At 51.4% G+C, this 20203-nt stretch overlaps 1 protein-coding gene across 3 annotated transcripts in view; it reads left to right on the forward strand.

Moving 5' to 3' along the window:
* The window catches only part of SMAD3 (SMAD family member 3), a 116753-nt gene that overhangs the window by 72817 nt on the left and 23733 nt on the right, over positions 1-20203 (forward strand). The gene's annotated exons all lie outside the window — the stretch shown is intronic.

A 20203-nucleotide genomic window follows, 5' to 3' on the forward strand; every position in this document is an offset into this window, starting at 1 on the left:
AGGCGAGGCATTAAGGTAGCAGATAGGCCATAACTACGTGTTCGGTGAAATCTTTAGCGTGTATGCCTGTCACCCTTTTTTAGAACAGGACGCAGCCCATTCATGTATCAGTATTGGCTCTTTGCAGAGTTTGTCACTCAGCAAGCTGAGGGAGGTCTTTTTGACAGAGCCTGTTGAAGCAGTGTATGTCTGGGCGCTCTGCTGCTTTGCTGCATTTTAAAACCAGGATGCCTGATAACTTTCCCGTCAGAATTTATGGAAGTTTCTTTTAGAGATTTGTATCGAGGTATAATGGACATAAATCCACAACACATCCTGAAAGTGTACAACTCGATGTGTTTGACCTATGTGTGCACCCACAGAGCTATCACCGCAATCAAGATAATGAACATGTCTGTCACCCCCAAAACCCCCGCCTGCCCCTTTGTCATTTCCCCAGGCCCCAGGCAATCACTGATCTGCTTTCTGTCACTGTGCATTAGTCTTAATTTCCTAAAATCTTGTACTAATGGAATCATACGGGACCTAGTCTTTTCTTGGGGAGGGGTCAGCTTTCTTTCCCATAGCATAATTATTTTCAGATTCTTCCATGTTTTTGCCTGTAGCACTCATGAATTCCTTTTCATGGCTGGGTGATCCTTCACTGCACAGATGTAAACAGGAGTTTTGATCTTAATGTTTAAATAAGCAAAGAATTTCAGCTGGGGACATCAGAAGTAAGCGATCTATATAAAATGCGTCAATGGGGAACTTGTGTGTTTGTGTTTTGTTTTATTTTTGTTTTTAAAGTTTCGTATGAGGGAGTATCTTGTTAAGTACGCTTGGGAAGAACAAATATTTATATAGAACTCCTTTGGCCCTGAATTTTCAATTCATTAAGTCTGTAAGTATTTACAAGTAGTAAATGCAGAGCACCAGAGGCCTTCAGGTCACAACGAGGAGCTGATTGGCTCATGAGGTTCGATCAGCAGGGAGGGGCACCACATCCTTCATGTGACAGGGCTGCAGCGCGCTCTAAGACACAGGACTGTGCCGTCTCGGCAAAATTGTTCAAGTCTCGCCTTCCACAGTCCTCTCAAGGCCTGACCTTGTTTTCCAACTCTACAAGCAGATAGACCTTCCCTGCTTTTGCTTCTTCTGTTGTCCTGCATTTGTAGTTTCTGCTGTTCTGTGACTCCTGCTCAGAGCATTGTGTGTTAGGCGGTGGCCTGCAGGCAGGAAGTTAACCTCGAGGATTCCTTCAGCCCCACAAAGCCATGCACTCAAGGTAGGGGTGGGAATTCACAGCGGTGGTTTTGTTCCCAGCATGCAGGCAGCCCCCAACAGGTGCCTGAGCAGAACAGTGTTTCTGGGGAATTGGAAGTATGCTTTTCATTTCTTTTAGGAGAATTTCATTGAACAGTCTCTTATTGGTGTGAAAAGCCAGCAAGCCTCTAACAGTCACAGATTGTTCGAGAAGGGGCCTGACATAGCTGATCCAACCTGCCCATTTTACAGATGAGTGCTGAGGCTCAGAGAGTGGGAATAACTGACAAAGTCCCTAATAGCAGAAGTGGGACTTGGGGAAGCCAGGCGACTGCCTGAGACCTTAGTCTCTGGGGGTAGGAACTTCAGGAACCCTCGGGAAAATTTGGTAGGCCTGGGAAGGAAGTTGTTAGTCTCTCAGCCTTGGCTGAAAGTGCTTATACTATTAAAGAAGAAAAGGAAAAAAAAAAAGACAACATAAATTGTCCCAAGATGATGTTTCTAGAGTATTCTCCTGTCTCACAGTCTCCTGAGCTGGTCACCACCTTATTCCAGGAGTAAATTAGAAATTGAGGGGTGAAAAAAAATTCAGCGGTGAATGATCAGCTTTGTTGGGCATTATTTTTGGGCACATGAATGAAAGGTGATAGGTGACGCCCTCAATTTGTGTAGCATTTAGCATACGAAAGACTTGCGGGTATAGCCTCTCGCGTGAACCCCTTGACAGTTTTCCTGGATAGCACCATTGTCCCAGAGAGGAAACCAGCCCTGGGAGATCAGGTGCCTTGCCTGAGGCCACCCAGGTGGCAAAGGGGAGCCAGGGTTGGAATCCAGGTCCTGGTTCCCAGTCTCCTCCTGGTTCTACCTGACCCCCCCTCCAAGGCAAGTGACTGCAGGGCAAGAGCATGACACAGAGGGGAGACCCTGGGCTTTCACGTTGGAGTTGAAGGTTGAATTCTGCTCTCTTGCCTACTGTGTGACCTTGTGGTAGATCCTTAACCTCTCTGAAGTTCATTGTCTTTTGGGAAGTGGGATTAAAGGCTATTCATATAAAGTACTTAGCAAAGAACTTGCTTCTAGAAAACAACTGGTTGGTGTTGTTTTAATCAGGATGAGGCAGGTGTGGGAAAAGCAAGATGAAATGAAGAAAACATGCCTGTAAAGCAAAACTTCGGGCACATTTGCACAAACCATGGGGTGCCCTAGCCCCTGCTCTTCTTACACAGATGCCTGAATGTTTTCTAGTTTGGTCCATTAGTCCTGGATCCTTTGCACAGTTAAGAAAGCCAAGGCGCTCCCCAGGGGCCTTGCACATACTAGGCCTTCGGTAAACATAGCCCGGCTGATCAAGCCCTCTCCCTGTGGCCACGCAGAGCAGCAGTGCGCATGCGCGCCTGCCCACCGTGCATACGCTATTAAACAAGGACAAAATCCTGGCACAGACTAGACTTGAAAGGTGCTGTTCGGGCCCAGGGCAAGTGGTCAGTCTGTGGAGGTGGGGCCTGGACCTGAGAGGTGATGCTGGGGCCGGTTGTGCCGTGGCACCGGGGCTGAGAGCGAATTCATGCTGACCTGGGTGGGGGTGGGAGGTAGGAGAGGACATTTCTCTCGGTTCGTCAGATCCAGTCTGAAGTGCTGCTCAGCCGTTGCCTGGGTGTGTGTGTGTGTGGGAACAACATCCCCATTTAAGTGATGGATGCTTTGAGCCCAGCCCATTGCCCCCTGGGAGAGCCAGCAGCCACCCACCCAGTCTCAGGTTCGGAGATACGGAAGGGCGTGGGGATAAAGTTGAAAGTTGGGTCGGCGTTTGGAGAACCAACTTTATCTCCCTCCTTCTGCCTGATGGAGAGGACAGAGAACCCCGGATACCTCAAGAAGTGGCAGGAACTTGATCTTGCCTGACGCCTGCAGGAGCCCCCTGGTCCCAGGCAGGCCGAGGTTGAGGCACACCCTATTGTGGGGCAAGGAGAGAACTCCCGGGAACCTTTCCTCTCACTCCACTCGGCCCTGTGAGTGGCCCCAGGCTCCTGCCGCCCTCCTGCTGCCCTGTGCCTTCCAAGGAGCCTGTGTGAGAAGTCTGTGTTTCACTTCCTGTCTTCAGCCCTTGTTTAATATTCCCTCCATTGTCACCAAACAATCCAGGCCCTGTGGCCTGGGGTGTTCTGCTGTTCTGGCCAAGGAAGGAGGAGAAAGAGATGTTTCCACAGCCCAGGGAGATGGGCCTCCGGCTTACTTGGAATACAGGCCGCGTTGGCACTGAGGCCCCAACAGCTGGAGGAGTGCAGGGTGAACCGTGCAAGCACGCAGTCCTGCGCAGAGCCGGCTCCGGCCTGCCTGCCCTTTGGTGTGGTATTTGCTGCTTTGTTAGTCCACAGCTGTGATTTCCATTTTGGGATCCAGTTTGAGATCAGGGATTCCTGAGCTAGAAGAGAGACCCGGCGTCGGCTCAGAAGGACCCTTGGGTAGATCCTGTGCCCTCCTGAGTCCCAGTTTCCTTATGCGTAGGGGAAAAACCAGGGGGTGGCTGTGAAATGGCCCTCCCCACGTCCTACTCCTTCACGTGGCAGTCCCGAGGTTCCTGAGCCTGGGGGAGAGCACGGGAGGTCATCCGCGTGCACTCCTGTGACGGAATTCCACCGAAGCCACCCCAGGCGTGACCATGTCTGCGGGCCATCACACTCGCTGTGCGACCTCTGACTTCGGAGGTCAGCTGTTCCACAGCCTCCCCGACCTTTCTCATTTGAAGCCACCTTCTCTCTTGGGAAGGTGCTCGATACCCACGTGATGCCTTCTGATCCCGTCCCCGTTGTGACTGCTGCAGGTCTGCCGGAGTTGGGGGTTGGTTGATTCGCTTCCCACTCTCAGGAAGAGGCAAAGCCTGATGTTTTCTCTCACCCTCTCCGCGGTCTTCCATTTCTGGTAGAGAAGAAAGGAATTGTGGTGGCAGTCCTCATTCTTGATCACGTAGTTGCTCTGCTTCCATCGATGATTCAGCTTTGTTCTGTCTGAAGCTTGCGTGCCTAATGGCAGTAAAGGAACGCGCCCACCTTTCAGCTACTTTTGGCTTCAAGTGAGCGCCCTCTGCAGGTATGTGAGATGTCAGGGCTTGGAAAGCAGCGAGCCCCTGGCGATGGACTGGCCCCACTGTTTTGTAGCTGGGCTGACCCACACCTGGTGACCCCCGTTAGCAGCAGCATGCTCCCCTTGGCCCCAGGTGGGGTCTTTGTGCCTCTGCCTCCGCTAACTCTACAGCTTGCAAAACCTACACTCAGTAGACGTGAGTTGAGCAGATTTATTGCGAGGCCTCCTAACTTACGACTGCCTGCCGTGTTCGCCACAGACGACTTGGTGCATCCTAGCCACAGGCGGCGCCGGGCGCTGTTTTCCCTCAAGGCTTTGACCTGCATCTCAGGACCAGCTGATTGTCAGCGGCTGCCTGGGCGGCTCAGTCGGTTCTGCTCAGGCCATGATCTCCTGGTGTGTGAGTTCGAGCCCTGCCTAGGGCTCTGTGCTGACAATGGGGAGCCTGCCTGGGGTCTGGGGTTCTCTCTCTCTTCCATTCTCTCTTTCCCTCCCCCACTCATGTGCACACGAGTGTGTGTGCGCACGCTCTCTCTCGCTCGCTCGCTCTCAAACTTAAAAAAAGACCAGCTGATTGTTTAAAGAACATTTCTGATACTGGGTCACTGGGTCTCTGGCAGTCATGTGTGGCTGTGGATCCCTCTGCTACGAGGCTTGATGTCTTGATTGGGTTCTAATAAGCCTGGGGTGTGGCCTGAGGGTTCTGTTTGTTTGTTTCCTACATCTCCGGAGGGTTGGCACAGAGGAACAGTTCCATTATCATGACCTACTTGGGAGCAAATGTGTGTAAGCCCGTGCTCCATACGGAGTACAGGGAAAGTGAAGTTAGGTCTTCTTGCCCTCAAGGAGCTCCTGTCTTGATTGGGAAGAGAAGCCAGAAACGCATGGAAGTTACTTAATTGCACCAGGCCTTGGGTGCTAAGTGCTGATGAGTTAGGTGAGTTTACCTAGGACGATAAAGACTGAGACTTTGAGGAAGTAGGACCCAGAGAGAGCATTCTGCACGGGGAGCCCCAGGATGGGATAAGTTTTGAGCTAGAGGTATAGTTAGGCCTGTTAGAGGGCTGCCGAGAGTCTCTGGATCCACATGTCTACTGGCATGCTGTCACTGGCTGCAGATCTGTGGCCCCGGGACCAAGAGCCCCGTGTTCAGATGCTGTGGCTGCAGCGTGTTACCTCTGCTGCTTGGGCCGGATAGGCACTGAATTTCTACGCCTAGAGATCAGCCCTTAACACCTCTGTCCGCTGTCTGCCAACTGGGGGTCTGAAAAGGTGGTGGCCAGGCAGGTCACAGCGTGAGTCTTGGCTGGGACTGGGTGGGCTGATCACGGAGAGAGTGGCAGGCGCCCAGGACTTCCCTCACCTAGAAGTCTTCTGTGCTCCTGCCTTGTCATGCAGCTTTCAGCCAAGAGCCATTCAGTGGCAGGCTGTTGCCCCTCTGGCATTGTAAGTGCTTGCCTGGCTCTCTAAAGTCCTCCCTTGTTTGCTTGGAATTCTTATCTTCCTGCCCATAGGGGTTCTTTGCTGTCTTAGGTGAAATTGCCCCCAATGAACCGGAACCTTTTGTTAAGGTACAATAGGAAGTCTGTCCCCTTAGACAGAAAGGAATGCTAATTGGTTGATTAACTGTCCTCAAGATCAGGATGCCCAGAATATACGGACACCCATTCTTTGTTACCGGTTAGTTGCAAAGTGCTTCTGTGAGCTTGTAAAGCTTTGGTCCAGAGAGGAGAGAGTTTGTGGAAGGCCAGAGATTGGTGGCCTGCAAATGCTGTCTTTTCTGTGTACAAAGGTAGCCTTTTCATTTCATGGTCCTTAAACTGTTTCTAGACATGTGATCATTTCCCACCCCTCCCTCGCTTCCAGCTCCCCCACAGTGGCTGGCCTGGAAGGTTTGAGGATCCTAAAGGCTTTGGGCCTCTCTTAAACACAGGGAAAGAGTTATAAATGTGGTTAGGACTGAAACCGGGGGGAGTTCCTTTTTCAACCTGTTGTATGGGATCTTGCTGGGAATTGTAACACTGGAGTTTGAGCAAGCACTGCCTTTCCCCTGGAATGTTCCCTGCATCGCCCTGTTTACCCTTCGCATGTTCTCCAACATTAGTGACATTGTTTTATCTCCCTGGCCGGTGACTCATAATTAAGGAAGTCAAAACCATGCAATTAACACAAAACCTCCTTCCTTGCCCTCTTCACCCCTGCACCCCCCAAATGCCCTAGACACGAACACCAGCCTGATATTTTCTAGAAGGCTTTGGAAACTTTGATGTGTTCTGATAGAATGAGGTAGCCAGTCATCATCACCGTCACCTGGTTCCACTTGTTTAACTCCCCAGTGTCTGTGAGAATCTGCTCAAAAGAAAAAAAAGAAAAAGGAAAGAAGACCAGCCCACCCCCAAACGTGCAGTCTGCCCACAGGAAGCGAGTGATTCACGGCGCAAACCTGATAGGGCAGGCCGGGGAGGCTGGGAACTGGGTCTGGGAAAAGACGGCCCAGGGAGGATGCTCAGACCTTCATGGTTTCTGCTTTGTGGAAGAAAGTGAAAAACAGAATGACTAAGAGTCCTGTAATAAGAATTGTTTGTTTAGTGAAGTGAGCTAATATTGAAGTTCACTGGCAGATAAGACAGGGGAAATAGTTGTCAGGGGAGGTGACTTTCTGGTGCCCTGCCCTTTTTATTTTTTAAGGAGCAAAGATATTTCTCAATCTTAAGGCACTTATTAGTGGAAGGTCAAGATCTGTATTTCAGCCCCCGTCCTGTCCCCTCTCCCCTGCCTCCCCCACACCATACCCTTGGCAGAGAAAAGGGTCTAAGCCAACATAATTATCTAAGAGTCTTTTTCTTTTCTTTTTGCCTTTCCCTCCAAAGTAGGATTTTGGAGGCTAGCAAATCTTTCTTTCCCCACCTCCTCTTTTGTTTCCCTACCTGGAACATCCCATTGTCCTAGAGAGAGGGAATTCTTTCTGTTCCGGTTGCTTCTGTCTTGTGGATATAGCTTGGCATTTTATTTTTATTTTGTTTTTCCCTTGTATTGAAAATACAAAGCCATCTGTATCCCAAAGCAGCTCGGAAACAGAGCCCGCAAGTGTTGGTCCTGTGAGCAGCCGTGCTGTGAGGACGGGGCTGGAGGAGGACGCAAGGCCCGAGGCACCCAGGACGGTAAGACAGGGCTTCTAAACGCACCTGGATTTATGATTCTGTTTTAAGCTCCCTGTGTTTTATGAGGTGAGCTGGGCTGAAGTGTGCTCTTTGCCTTAAGCCCATCAGAACATTGCCAAGGGCTGTGAGTATCCTGAGCAGTCTGTGAGTGATCTCTTTGAAAACAAACAAGTGGGGGCGCCTGGGTGGCTCAGTGGGTTAAGCGTCCGGCTTTGGTTCAGGTCATGATCTCCTGGTTCGTGGGTTCGAGCCCTGCGTCGGGCTCTGTGCTGACCGCTCAGAGCCTGGATCCTGCTTCAGATTCTGTGTCTCCCTCTCTCTCTGACCCTCTCCTGCTTGCGCTGTCTCTCTCTGTCTCTCAAGAATAAATTAAAGAAAAAAACCCCATAAAAACAAACAAATGATCTTCAGGCCTAATTCCACTCTGAGCGAATGTTAACTGGCAGGGTGAAATGACCATCCAGAAAGTTCTGTGAAGCCTGGGAACCACTCTTTCCCCTTCTTTCAGTAACCAGAGAACAACTCAGATCTCTGGCCGTTTCCATTTGTGACCTAAGGTCTCTGGGATCCTGCGGATACCCAAGAAAAAGCACCCCTACCCCTGTCAAGCTGGTGCTTGGGGAAAAAAAAGTTCTCGAAAACCAAGGCTGGTTTTTTTTTTCCTAGGGTTTTACTTATTTATTTTTTTTTTTGAGAGAGAGAGAGAGAGAGAGAGAGAGAGAGAGAGAGACAGTGTGAGCAGGGGAGGGTCAGAGAGAGAGGGAGATACAGAATCCAAAGCAGCCTCTAGGCTCTGAGCTAGCTGTCAGCACAGAGCCCGACACGGGGCTCGAACCCACGAACTGTGAGATCATGACCTGAGCTGAAGCCAGACGCTTAACCGACTGAGCCACCCAGGTGCCCTGAAAACCAAGGCTGTTAAATCGATTTCCGAAGAAACCTCCTCCTCCCCCTCTAAGACTTAACTTCTTTGTGTGGGGGCAGAGAGGCATCAAGGACAGCGGTCTTGCTGGAGCCCACGGAGGATCCGATCATTCTGACAGAGTGCACGTCGTGTTTTGAGACCATAGGAACTGGGTTTGGCGTGTAACACCCAGATTCCAGGCCAGGAACTGCTGCTCTGGGTAGCTTGGGGCACATCCCCAACATCATCTGAAGCTTTCCCCTGTAAAGTGAGAGGATACCCACCACCCAGGACCCCTGTATCATCCCGTGAGATAAGGAGGGAGAAGTGGCAAGCAGACACCTGCTCTGAGCTGTGAATTGCTTCCGTCCCCCACCCCCGACCTGTGCCAGAGCATTTCCGTAACCCCCAGGTTCTCAAGGGACCCAGGGAAGTGAATTTGCCCCCAGGGGGACTTAGGGCACTATCTGGAGACACTTGTGGTTATCACAGTGGGTCTGGGAGCCGCATCTAGTGGGTAGAGACCAGGAATGCTGCTAAACATGCTACAGCGCACGGAACAGCCCCCCCCCGCCCCAAAGAATCATCTGGCCCCAAACACGGGAAGAGCTGAGGTTGATCAACAGTGGGGCTCACCTTACAGCCCAATGTTGAAAAGGTCTTGGTGGGGGCGCTTGGGTGGCTCAGTCGGTTAAGCCTCCGACGTCAGCTCAGGTTAGATCTCACATTCGTGGGTTCGAGCCCCACATCAGGCTCTATGCTGACAGCTCGGAGCCTGGGGCCTGCTTCCGGTTCTGTGTCTCCTCCTCTCTCTACCCCTCCCCTTCTCATGCTCTGGCTCTCTCTGTATCAAAAATAAATTTAAAAAAATTTAAAAAAATGAAAAGGTCTTGGTGTACATGTGCTTTACAGATGATCATAATTAAGCTGAACTTTGCCCATAAATCAGCCACCTGTTTTTCCCAGGAAGCACCCATTCTGTGCCCACCGCTGGCCCCTGGGGAGGAGGGAAGCCCTCAGGTCCTGATGACCTCCGTCCATTTCCCATAGTCCGGCCCCTCACAGAGCAGGCGAGGTGTTCCTCCTTTGAGAGTCTGCCCGGGGAGCTCTTTGGACCTCTGGGGCCCACGTGGAGGCTCGTCTGCAAGGGGTACTTGTCACAGAGCTGAGCAGGCTGCCTTGGAAGACGACAGGGTGAGGGGAGCCCGAAATACAGTACAGAGAAGGGAAGAAGAGGTTCGCCTCTGCTCTGGGGCAAAGCCCTGGGGGCTCTGGCCTGGCCTTTGAGTGTTCACCGAATTTGGCAGCTTGAGGCATCGGATGTTACCCACTCGCAAGTTGAGATGGAAATGGAGTTGTTCCCACCGTGGGAAGTCAAGTACAATCAAACGTCATTTTCTGCATAGTAAGTGGCCTGACAGTCTCACTCTTTAGAGGGACTCATGTCCAAAAACAGGACTGTGTGACTGGGGACTCTGGTGAAGGGCGATTACTGTACTTCCTGTCCTACTGCTGCCCCTTTCTGAGGCTTGAAATTATATTAACATAAAAAGTTACAAACCAAAACGGAGCCATACGTGGAATACGCTATTCCCAGACCCTCGCTGAGTTTTTTCTGGTTGTTGGAGTTTAAGTAAAAAACACTCCCAACGTCAGCCTGTCCTCAGTCACTTGGTGCCGTAAAGAAGGACCCTGGCTAGACAAAGTCTGGGGCAGGGAAGGTTCTGGATACCTGAGGTTTCATTATGAGCCCTGCCACAGGGACCACACGCTCTTGCCCAGTTTCAGAAGCGCTCTCAGTAGGTTCTGAAAGTGGAAGCACGTTTCTGAATGTCCAGTTTAGACTGGGCTCTGAGGAGCTCAAAACTGGGTTTCACACCTCTCGATACTTGACTTCCCACGGCGGAAAGGTGGCGTCACACACACGTCACAAAGTTCATCAGCAGGGAGATGGGCGTCAGGGGAACGGCAGTTGGGAAGCCACCTTCTCACTTGTGTTCATTTGCTGGGTGACCTGGAGGTGCCTGAGCCGTCACTCTGTTTCCGCAGCCACGAGAGGAAGGGAGTAGACAAGACAGCCTCGAGGCCCCTCGAGTCCCAGCTGTGCGTGGTTCTCACAGTGGGTTTTCAGGAAGACACTCACTTAGCCAGAGCTTCAGCTGACCAGGACACTTTGTTCCCTGAGTGTTAGGACTCTGGTTTGTCACCCGCAGCCAGGAGACTCGGCACGAAAGCCCGGGCAGAACTTCTGCCCAGAGCAAAGGATCCTTTGGTGTTCGTTAGGTTTACCAAAGGGAATGGATCCTGGGTGAACCCCCAAATCAGGTGGCCCTCTCAGCAGGAGTGTCTTCTGGGCTTTTGCCCTTGTTACCCCATCAGATCCTTTTCCTGGGTTGTCTGTGGCGTGGAAGAGGGCACGGGAGAAGGAAGGGCGTGTTCTGATGTTTGCGGGGTGTAAGCAGCAGCAGAGAGGGAGGGCTCTCAGGCCGCTATCTCTCAAGGGCCAAAGGGAACCAATGCAAGGGGGCTTTTAAAGTCTCCAGAATTTTGGGGTGCCTGGGTGGCTCGGCCATTTTTAAGCGCCCGACTTCGGCTCAGGTTGTGATCTCACGGTTCATGGGTTCGAGCCCCACCTTGGGCTCTGTGCTGACAGCTCAGAGTCTGGAACCTGTTTCAGATTCTCTCTCTCTTTCTCTCTCTCTCTCTCTCTCTCTCTCTCTCTCTCTCTCTCTCTCTCTCTCCCTCCCTCCCTCCCTCCCTCTCTCCCTCTCTCCCCCTGCCCCTCCCCTACTCATGCTCTGTCTCTGTCTCAAAAATAAATAAACTATAAAAAAGTCTCAAATTTTTTTCTCCCTTCTGAGGTAGGTGATCTGCTTCTTAGGTGGTCTGCTGAGTGAATATCTAACGTAAACCTGAAGTCACTCAAAGCCTTGCTTTGATTTTGTACCAGAAAAACAAACCCCACATATAACACAAAGCTCAAGAAAAGTGTAGTACAGGGGTGCCTGGGGGGCTCAGTCACTTGAACATTCGACTCTTGATTTTGGCTCAGGTCACGATCTCATGGTTCCTGAGATGAAGCCCCCAGTTGGGATTCTCTCTCTTCCCCCCTCTCTCTCTCTCTGCCCCTCTCTTCTCCCTACCCCCTCAAAATAAGTAAGTAAACTTCTGAAAACTGTCAATACTTTATTGTCGGTGAGTAGACACATGGCTTGCGTGTTGTCTGACGGGAGGCCTCACCGCGCTGGTGAGGGTGGGGAGTGCACCGAACAGTCAGAGCGCACGGGCCTATCAGCACCCCTGTCCAGGGGGTAGTCGGCATGGGTGTGGGTTTGTGGTATAGCTGCCAACCCCAAGATGGGAAGTAACCCCTTTTTATTAGACTAAGACATAGCAGAGATGAGGGGAACAATGTAAAAATGCAGAATAAATGGAGTTGAAAGGGACATCAGAGGTTTGGTTTTGGGGGTGACTGTGCTAGTTGAGTCTCTTCAAAAAGTTATCATTAGTTGAGTAATTGGGGTAAGTTCACATGTAATGCAATGGATTCTGAAAACCTGAAGGTAGGTGGTTCTCCATAAACAAAAACTAAGTCCTTCTGAACTGGTTATGTCTTCTCTCAGTGTCTTATTCAAGGTCTGGAAATGGTCGTTAGGTCCCATTTAGAGTCAAGGAAAAGAGTGTCACATAGAGTGTCCTCGTTTTATTTTACCCCTGGGCCTATGCAAAGTTGGGAACGCTTGTAAGAGTTCTGTTTCTCCATCAGGCTGTGATGATAAGGATACTTGCAAGTTTATCTGGAAGACCAGTGGTGGTGTATCAGTCAGCTAGTGGTAAGTAACAAACACTCCAAAAGCCCAGGAGCTTAAACCAACCACTGTTTGTGCTGACTCACGTGTCTGTGGCTCGCGTGGGCTTGGTGCCTTGCGCAGGTTTGGTTCTGTCTGATCCCCGTGTTCAATCCAGGGCCCGGTGGAGGGGGAGCTCTTCTTGAGGTGTAAGAAGAGACCAGCAGAATCACATGATGGCTTTGATCTCTTTTGCTCCTATTCTAAGGGCCAAAGCTAGTCTGTAGCCTGGCCCAAAGTCACGGGCCAAGTAAACACACTACATCCATAGTTAGGAGCAGTGGCGGCGTCCAGCAAAGGGCATGGGTACAGCGCAAGTGACTCATTCAAATCTGCAATGGTCACCGAGTGACCAGCACAGTGCCTGGTATAGAGTAGTAGAAACTTCTGTCACTACTGTTATTATTACTACGGCCTGGGCAAGTCAAAAGACAAGATTCTCTCTGAAAGAAGCTAGAAAAGTTCGCATTGTGCATGTTAAATAACATTGGTTTCAACCGAAATAGGATGATGCTAATGAATTTACTTTCTGTTCACTTCTGGACTCATGCCTGGAAGGCGGTAGATGGGGTGTTCAGTCGGTACCTGCTGATTGGTAAGAGGTCCGTTTCCCTGATCGGCCTGCAGTGTGGGACAGCAGAAAAGCGTTGTTTACCCTACCTCTCCTCTGGCTCAGCGCTGGCCTGGGTTTGAATCCTGGCCCTGCCTTGTGCAGTTAGAGGACTTGAGGCAAGCCCCGTGAGTTCTCTGACTTTGATGAAGGCAGAGCATCCTGGGGTGTTGCCATTTTTGCGTTCTCATGTACTAGCAGTGTGCCTGGCACATGGTTCATGCGGAATAGATCTTGGCGTTTTTCTGAAACTTGTGTGCTCTGTACCTAGTCTTCTCCTGGACCCCCGTGTCCAAATCCTCCGGTATTTCACGCTGGCCCCCAGATGGCTGTGGGTAGCAGATCACTGGTACCAGAGGATGTGAATGGCATGTGGCAGGAGGTGGGCCCAGCCCCACCCTGTCCCTGGGGAGCGCTCTGGCGGGCTCTACCTTACCGTCGGCTCTGGGCTCTGGCATGTCCGCATCCTTGGCTATGGCTCCCACCACCATTTTGGGCTACTTCACGGGTCCCACTTGGAGCCAATGGGAGGAAACCTAATTTCCTGCTACAGGAAATGGTTCGGCTGGTGAAGAATATATTTAAGGATTAAAACCTCCGTCAGACGAGCTGGAGAGGGCTGCTGGAGAAAGACTTGGAGGTCTCTCATCAGGAAGCCACTGGGTGTGGGAAGAGATCTCCGTCCTAAACGGGGAGGAGGCCCAAAGGCTGGTTCCTGGGACTGTGCTCTTAGCCTCAGCAAGTAAGTGGTTTTGCGCTACAAGGAAGGGCTGGGTCAGGGAACAGAGTGGGTCATAAATAGATCTTCTTCTGCAACCAAGCATGCTCCTGGTAACATCAGCTCAGAATTAAGACCTATTTATTGGATTTACTTAACATGGGCCCGCTGCCCTGTCAGCTTGGGAGGGTATAGCCTGGACACATCAGCTAAATGAGATCCAGCAGCTGGAACTCCCAGTTCACTTTTACGCCTCTGGTAAGCACTGGTGAGGATTCTGAGTGGGACAGAGGGAGCGAGCAGGAATCCTGCCAGGACTGGCTCTCGGCAGCCCAGACTCTGAACCAAGAGGAGGAGCTGCGACTGCCTAAGAAGAAGTGAATGAGATGTCCTCCCCCTCGTAAGTTTGGGAGTCGTACGGCCCAGAAGCGGGGGACATGGACCAGATGATTCCTGGAGCAGACTGCCGAGCCAGACTGGCGGTCACATGCTCGTGGGCTGGAGAGCGTGCCGGTCTCCCTGCTGTCAGGGCCCAGCCTGGCAGCAGGATGGCGGGTCTTTCCCAGCAGCCCGACGCAGACCGCTGTGTGATCCCAGGAGAGGAGCTTATGTCTCCGACACATCGGTACACGGTCACCACACGCCTGGCCGTGTGACCCGCACAGCACTGTGGAAAGGCAGCTCTGAGACCTGAAGAGCACAGGAGCCTTGGGGAAGTTAGAAGCACCAGCCCCACTGAAGCCTCTCTGGGGCCAGCCAGGCCGTGACCCCGTCAGAGCAGGGAGGGGCTGGTGTTAGCTCCCTACCGTGTACCTTACTTTTACCCTCCTGGAAACAGTGATGACGGTAGAAGGCTGCTGGTTACTGGTTTTGACGCTGCACCGCAGGCTTTCTGCACTGAGTAGCATTTAGTCTTGCTGGCAATTGAATGAAGCAATTATCATTTAAATTCTCATTTCAGATGATAAAAAACTAAGACCAAGACCTTAAGCAATTTGATTAAGTTGATATGGTTATCAAGCATGGTCAGTCTTTGAATCCAGGTTTATCCAAGTCCAAACCCCAAAGCTCTTGCCTTTTATTATTTTTTTTTAATAATGGTGTAATTGACATATAACAAACTGCTCATACTTTCAAGTGTACGATTTGATAAATGTTGACATCTGTGCATGTGAAACCAGCTCTGCTATGGAGATAATCAACATAGCCTTTAACCCCCAGTAAGCCCCCCTCCCGTCCCTTCACCCCAGCCCCAGGCAGCCCCTGATCTGCTTTCTATCATTGCAGAGAAATTTGCATTTTTCCTTTAAGTAACTCTGTGATTTGACACAGACAGAATCACATCTGGCTTCTTTCACTTGGCATGACTGTTTAAATTTTTTTTAATGTTTTTACTTAGTTTTGAGAGAGAGCGTGAGCAGGGGAGGGTTAGAGAGAGAGGGAGACACAGAATCCAAAGGCAAGCTCTGGGCTCTGAGTTAGCTATCAGCACAGAGCCCGACACAGGGCTTGAACCCATAAACCGTGAGATCATGACTTGAGTCGAAGTCGGACACTTAACCGACTGAGCCACCCAGGCGGCCCTCGGCATGACCTTTTTAAATTCATCTGTGTTGTTGCGTGTATCGGTAGTTCATTCATTTTCGTTGCTGAGTGGTGCTGCTTTGTGTGGATACGTCCCAGTGTCTGTCCATTCACCCATTGATGATAGGGTAATTTCCAATCGTGGGCTCTACCAGCAATGCTGCTCTGAACGTCCGTACACAGGTCTTCCAAGGACAGATGTTTTAACTTCTCTTGGGGAAGTCCTTCGTGGACTGGGTGGATCATATGGTCGGCTTATGTTTTGGACTTTTTAAGAGACTTGCAGACTGTTTTCCAAAGTAGTTCTACCGTTTTACATGCTCACCCAACAGCGCCGGAGGTTTCAGTCTCCCCGTGCCCTCACCCGCATGCAGCCCTGTCTTTAATTGTAGCCATTCCAACAGTTATGAAGTGGTGTCTCACCATGGTTTAAATTTGCACTTTTCTGGTGGTGTCGAGCATCATTTCATGTGCCTCATGGACCATCTTTATAGCTTTCGCGAGAGTGCCTATTCAGATCACTCAACTGTTTTTGTTTTGTTATAGCTGGGTTGTCTTCTTAATATTGAATTTTCAGAGTTCTTTATATATTCTGGAAACGGGTCCTGTATCAGATATAGGCCTTGCAAATATTTTCCCCCAGTTTGTGTTTTTTTTTTTTAATTCTCCCAACAATGCCATTCATAGACCAGGAGCTTCCGTTTTGATGAAGTCCCAAGTTGTCTGCTTTCTTTTTTCAGTGGAATGTGCTTCTGATGTGGTATTGAAGCAACGTGTGCTTAGCCCAAGGTCACGGAGGGTCCTCGTCTATCCCTTGGGTATTCTCGTGCAAGTTGTAGTTTCAGGCTTTGTCTCAGGACCCATTTCAACTAATTTTTTTGCACAGGGTGTGAGCCGTAGGTTGAAATTTGTCTCACATCCAGTTGTTCCAGAACCCACCATCCTCTCTGTACTACATGGTCTTTGGACCTTTGTTGAAAATCACCTGCCCGTATATATGTAACCATTTCTGGACTCCGTTAGGCTCCATCGATGTGTTTATCAGTCCTTTGCCATTACTGCACTGCCTTGGTTACAGGGCTTCCCTTGATTTTTAAAAACCCAATTGATAAATAGTTCATGTATACAGTTGAAAAACTCAAGAAGTCTCTCCTGAATTTTTAACTCCTATTATTTTTTATTTCCAGCATATTTTTCCCCATAGTTTGTAAATGTTCCTGTTTTAGGATTATAATATTTTCTCTTCCTGAGAGTAGTGTTTGTTTCATTTTGTTTGAAAGTCTTCTGCTCCCTGTATTGTCTGAGACTTCCTCCCCTACCCCCAGCCCCCTTATTTCTGTTTCTGTGCCTTCTGTTAGAGGCTTTCTCTAAATGGCTGGTTCTGGCTGTGCGCAGAGTGTTAGACAGCAGATCAAATACTCTGTTGGCAGGTAAGCTCCCTATAGGGTGAGCTGGCAGGAGGCGGGCTGTTTTGTTGAGGGTTCCCCAAATGTCAGTGTTGCGTGTCTTATGGGCTGAGCTGTTTAATTTCTCCACAGGTCGCGGTCGGGGGCATGGGCTTGCCTGTCGCAGTCCTGGGTGCTAAGTGAGCAAGGGGTCAGTCACGACATCCCATTGCCGGCCCTTGTCTGACCTTCACCCCAGCTGTGCCCTGGTGGCCCCATCCAGAGCCCCACTCTCTGGTTCATTTTCTGCAGAGAGTAGACCTGTGTCTCGCAGGATTGGGGAGGTCCTGTTTGCGGCGGCTCAGGGTGGAGAGCTGATTTGGCTGCCTTTTCCATAGACTTTCCACCTGTCCTGCTGTTGGAGCCTCTTCTTGAGAAGTGTGTGGTGCCTCCAATTCCTGAGTCTCTCCCAGGTTCTGAGGCACAAACGGAATCACTTCTGTTGGTTTCCTCAGCCAGGTGCTTGGTTTCAGTGCGCTCCGCTCTGACGTCTGTCCCCATTTGGCTGCATTTCCATCTGTGCTCTTCTTGTCATCTTGGGCATGACAGAGAGTCGCATCCTTTCGGTTGTTGTGTTTGATGGAAGGACATTTTTTACCCCTGCCCGCCCTCCCCCTGCCATCCATTCCTCATCCTCCCTTTCTCCTCTCTCCCTTCCCTCCACCACTCTCTTCTGCCTACCCCTGTAGTCCCTCCCCTTTGCTCTTTCTCCTTTTTTCTCCCCATTCCTTCCTCTGTGCCTGGAGCCTCCGATACATAATTCTTCAGGGAGACAGCCAAGCACTTGATCCTAAAGAGAAAACAGCGCACGGAACGCACAGAATTGGGTGAGGAATTGGCCAACTGAAGTTCTCGCCTGCCCTCCTCCTCGATGCTCCTTCCCGTCCCTCAACTGTGAAAACCTGCAGAGACCGCGTCACCACCCACCCCACCCCAGACCTCGGCCCTCGTCACCGTATTGTGTCAGAGCCGCATGTCTACATGGCAGTCCCGTTTCCATCTACGCCATGCCCTTTGACCCCTTGCAGGTCCCTGAGCACTTGGGGGATCCTGGGGCCACTCCAGTCTCTGTCAAGTGTAGTGTCCTGGGTCTGGCGGTTTCAGATGTTAGGGCTGCGTGTGAGGGCCTTGCTTCTTCAGGAGTGCGCAGAGCATCCTGTCCCCTCCCCCGTCCCTTCCTAGAGGCTAAGGCCTGGGTATAGGGTTGTCAGGAACTTGGCCATTTGCTCGCTGTCTCAGGCTCTCTGCTGCACGGAAGTGGGGACCTTTCTCTTGTGTTGGCCTGCACTGCCCCTGCTCTGGCCCTGTATCATTTTTAAAAATTTTTTTCTATTTTTTATTTATTTTTGAGAGACAGAGAGAGACAGCATGAGCAGAGGAGGATCAGAGAGAGAGGGAGACACAGAATCTGAAGACAGGCCCCAGGCTCTGAGCTAGCTGTCAGCACAGAGCCCGACGCGGGGCTTGAACCCACAAACTGTGAGATCATGACATGAGCCGGAGCCGATCGCTTAACCGACTGAGCCACCCAGGCACCCCTCATTGTTGTTTTTAAAACCAGAGGGTCACCCCCTTCGATCAACCTGGTGGGGGAGAGGGAGGGGCTCCCTCCATAGCCCCAGTCTTCCCTCGCTGCCTACCTGACCCTTTCTCCAGGCCCCCCCCCCCCCAAACTGAAGAGGCTGCTATGGTGTCCCACCGGCTCTTAGCTGGGCCTTTTGTCACACACTGACAAGTGAATGTGGCCACTTCCCTCATCTGCGGGCACTTACTGGCTTTGCAAGAGAATGGGGGCAGTGGAATAATTCTGCCTCCACTCATCACTTCCCACTCTCCCTGTCTCTCCTCCCCAGCCCTAGAACCCCTCACCCCACCCCGTTTATCCAGGGCTCCTGTTCTGTGACATAATACTGCTCTGGACCTCCAGTGGACACTGAGCTGTGGGAAGGGGCGGGGAGAATGTTTGCATTTTACAGATGGTCTGGAGGGTCTGGAGACCAGGACTTGCCCGCTGTCTCCCAGCTGGGAGAGGAGAACCCAGCTTGACCCCAGGCCGCATGACTCCATATCCGGTAGTGTTCCTTCTCTACCTCGGGGGCGAGTCCAGGCTGTCCTCTCTTGTTCTGCCTGGTAATTACCGTTTTTTTGGCTGGAGGGGTTCCTCGGTCCAGGACCCCACGGGAGGGAGGTAATTACACCCTTTGAGATGCCCTCCGTCAGCAGCTCCCTGTCAGTCCCTGTGACCAAGGCTTGCACTGACCTTTGTCCCTTCCCCATTCCCAGCCAGTGGCTTAGAGAGTTTGATTGAACTTCTCTTTCTTTTTCTTCGGTTTGTGCTCCTGGTTGCATGTGGCTAGGCCCTCCCTCACAGAGGCCCATAAATTCAGTTTATTCAGGCAAATGGGTGCCCTCAGTCCTGGAGGGGGGCAAGGAGGAGGGAGAGCCTGAGAATGATTCTCCACTGCCCGCCCCCCAAGCGATTAAGAAAAGTCATACCCACTGGCCAGTGGGGTCCTAGCATGGGCCCTCTGGTAGGGAGAGTGGTCCCCCCTTGTGCACCTCTTTATTCACGTGCACCCATCTCCCCCCCATGGCCCCTAGTCTTGTGCACACTGCCAGGATTTTCCTGCACACACAGTCAGCTTCAGGGACTCCTGTGGCTTTTAGGAAAAAGGCAGAACCTTTGATCATGGCCCCCAAGGCCCTGCCTGTGCCCCTGCCTGCCCCCTTGCCTCATCTTATTCCCTGGCCTCTCCCTCTGACCTCCCCAGTCCCTCTGGCCCTACTGTTCTCCCCACTTACCACATTTTCTGCCCGTATCAGAGCCTTTGCACATGCTCATCCCCCTACCTGGAATGCCCTCCTCCCATGCCCATTTGCCCGGTTAGTTATTCCTTGTCCTTTAGACTTTGAGGCCAACCAGGATCTCCTCAGAGATACCCTGTCCAGCGCGTCAGCAAAGCAAGGTCCCCATGGCTCCCTGCGCTTTTCCGTCAGAATGCTCACGTGGTAGCTGTGTGTGATCATCTGGTCAATATTGGTCTTGTCCATTGGACTAGAGGAGCAGGGAGCACTCCGTGGTCTGTTTCACTGTGACCTCTTGTCCCCACCCCTGTGTCTCTGGCGCCACCCAATAGCAGGAGCTCATAAAAATACCTGTTAGATACAGGGCGGTGTGAAAGGGATCTCCTCACCTGCCTGATACTGGACGTCCCTTTCAGGAACCTTCTCCCTCCCCACCTTCCTCTTGGCTGATGGTGCCTTGCTGAGCTCCCAGCTGGGCGGTCCTGTCGCACTGCGCCCCCTTTCCCCTCGCGCGGATCACCTGGAGGTTTTATAAAGAGGAAGGTTCTGACTTAGCAGGTTGGGGAAGCCTCAGAGATTCTTCTTTGTAACAAACGTTGGTGGACCCGTGCTGCTTGTCCAGGGACCACACTTTCGGCCTGACCTGAGAGGTGAGGACACCAGGTCCTAGCTGCTCAGAGGCCAGGTCACTGCAGAAGGGCTTGTCTGAGCAGGGACAGGGCACCATCGTCGGCAGTGGTGTTTGGCCCAGCCAGGCCTGTGCTCTGAACCGGGAGAGCAGTGTGGACTGCGACACCCAGGT

The sequence above is a fragment of the Suricata suricatta genome, chromosome 9 (genome assembly GCF_006229205.1).
Source record: "Suricata suricatta isolate VVHF042 chromosome 9, meerkat_22Aug2017_6uvM2_HiC, whole genome shotgun sequence".
Lineage (NCBI taxonomy): Eukaryota > Metazoa > Chordata > Mammalia > Carnivora > Herpestidae > Suricata > Suricata suricatta.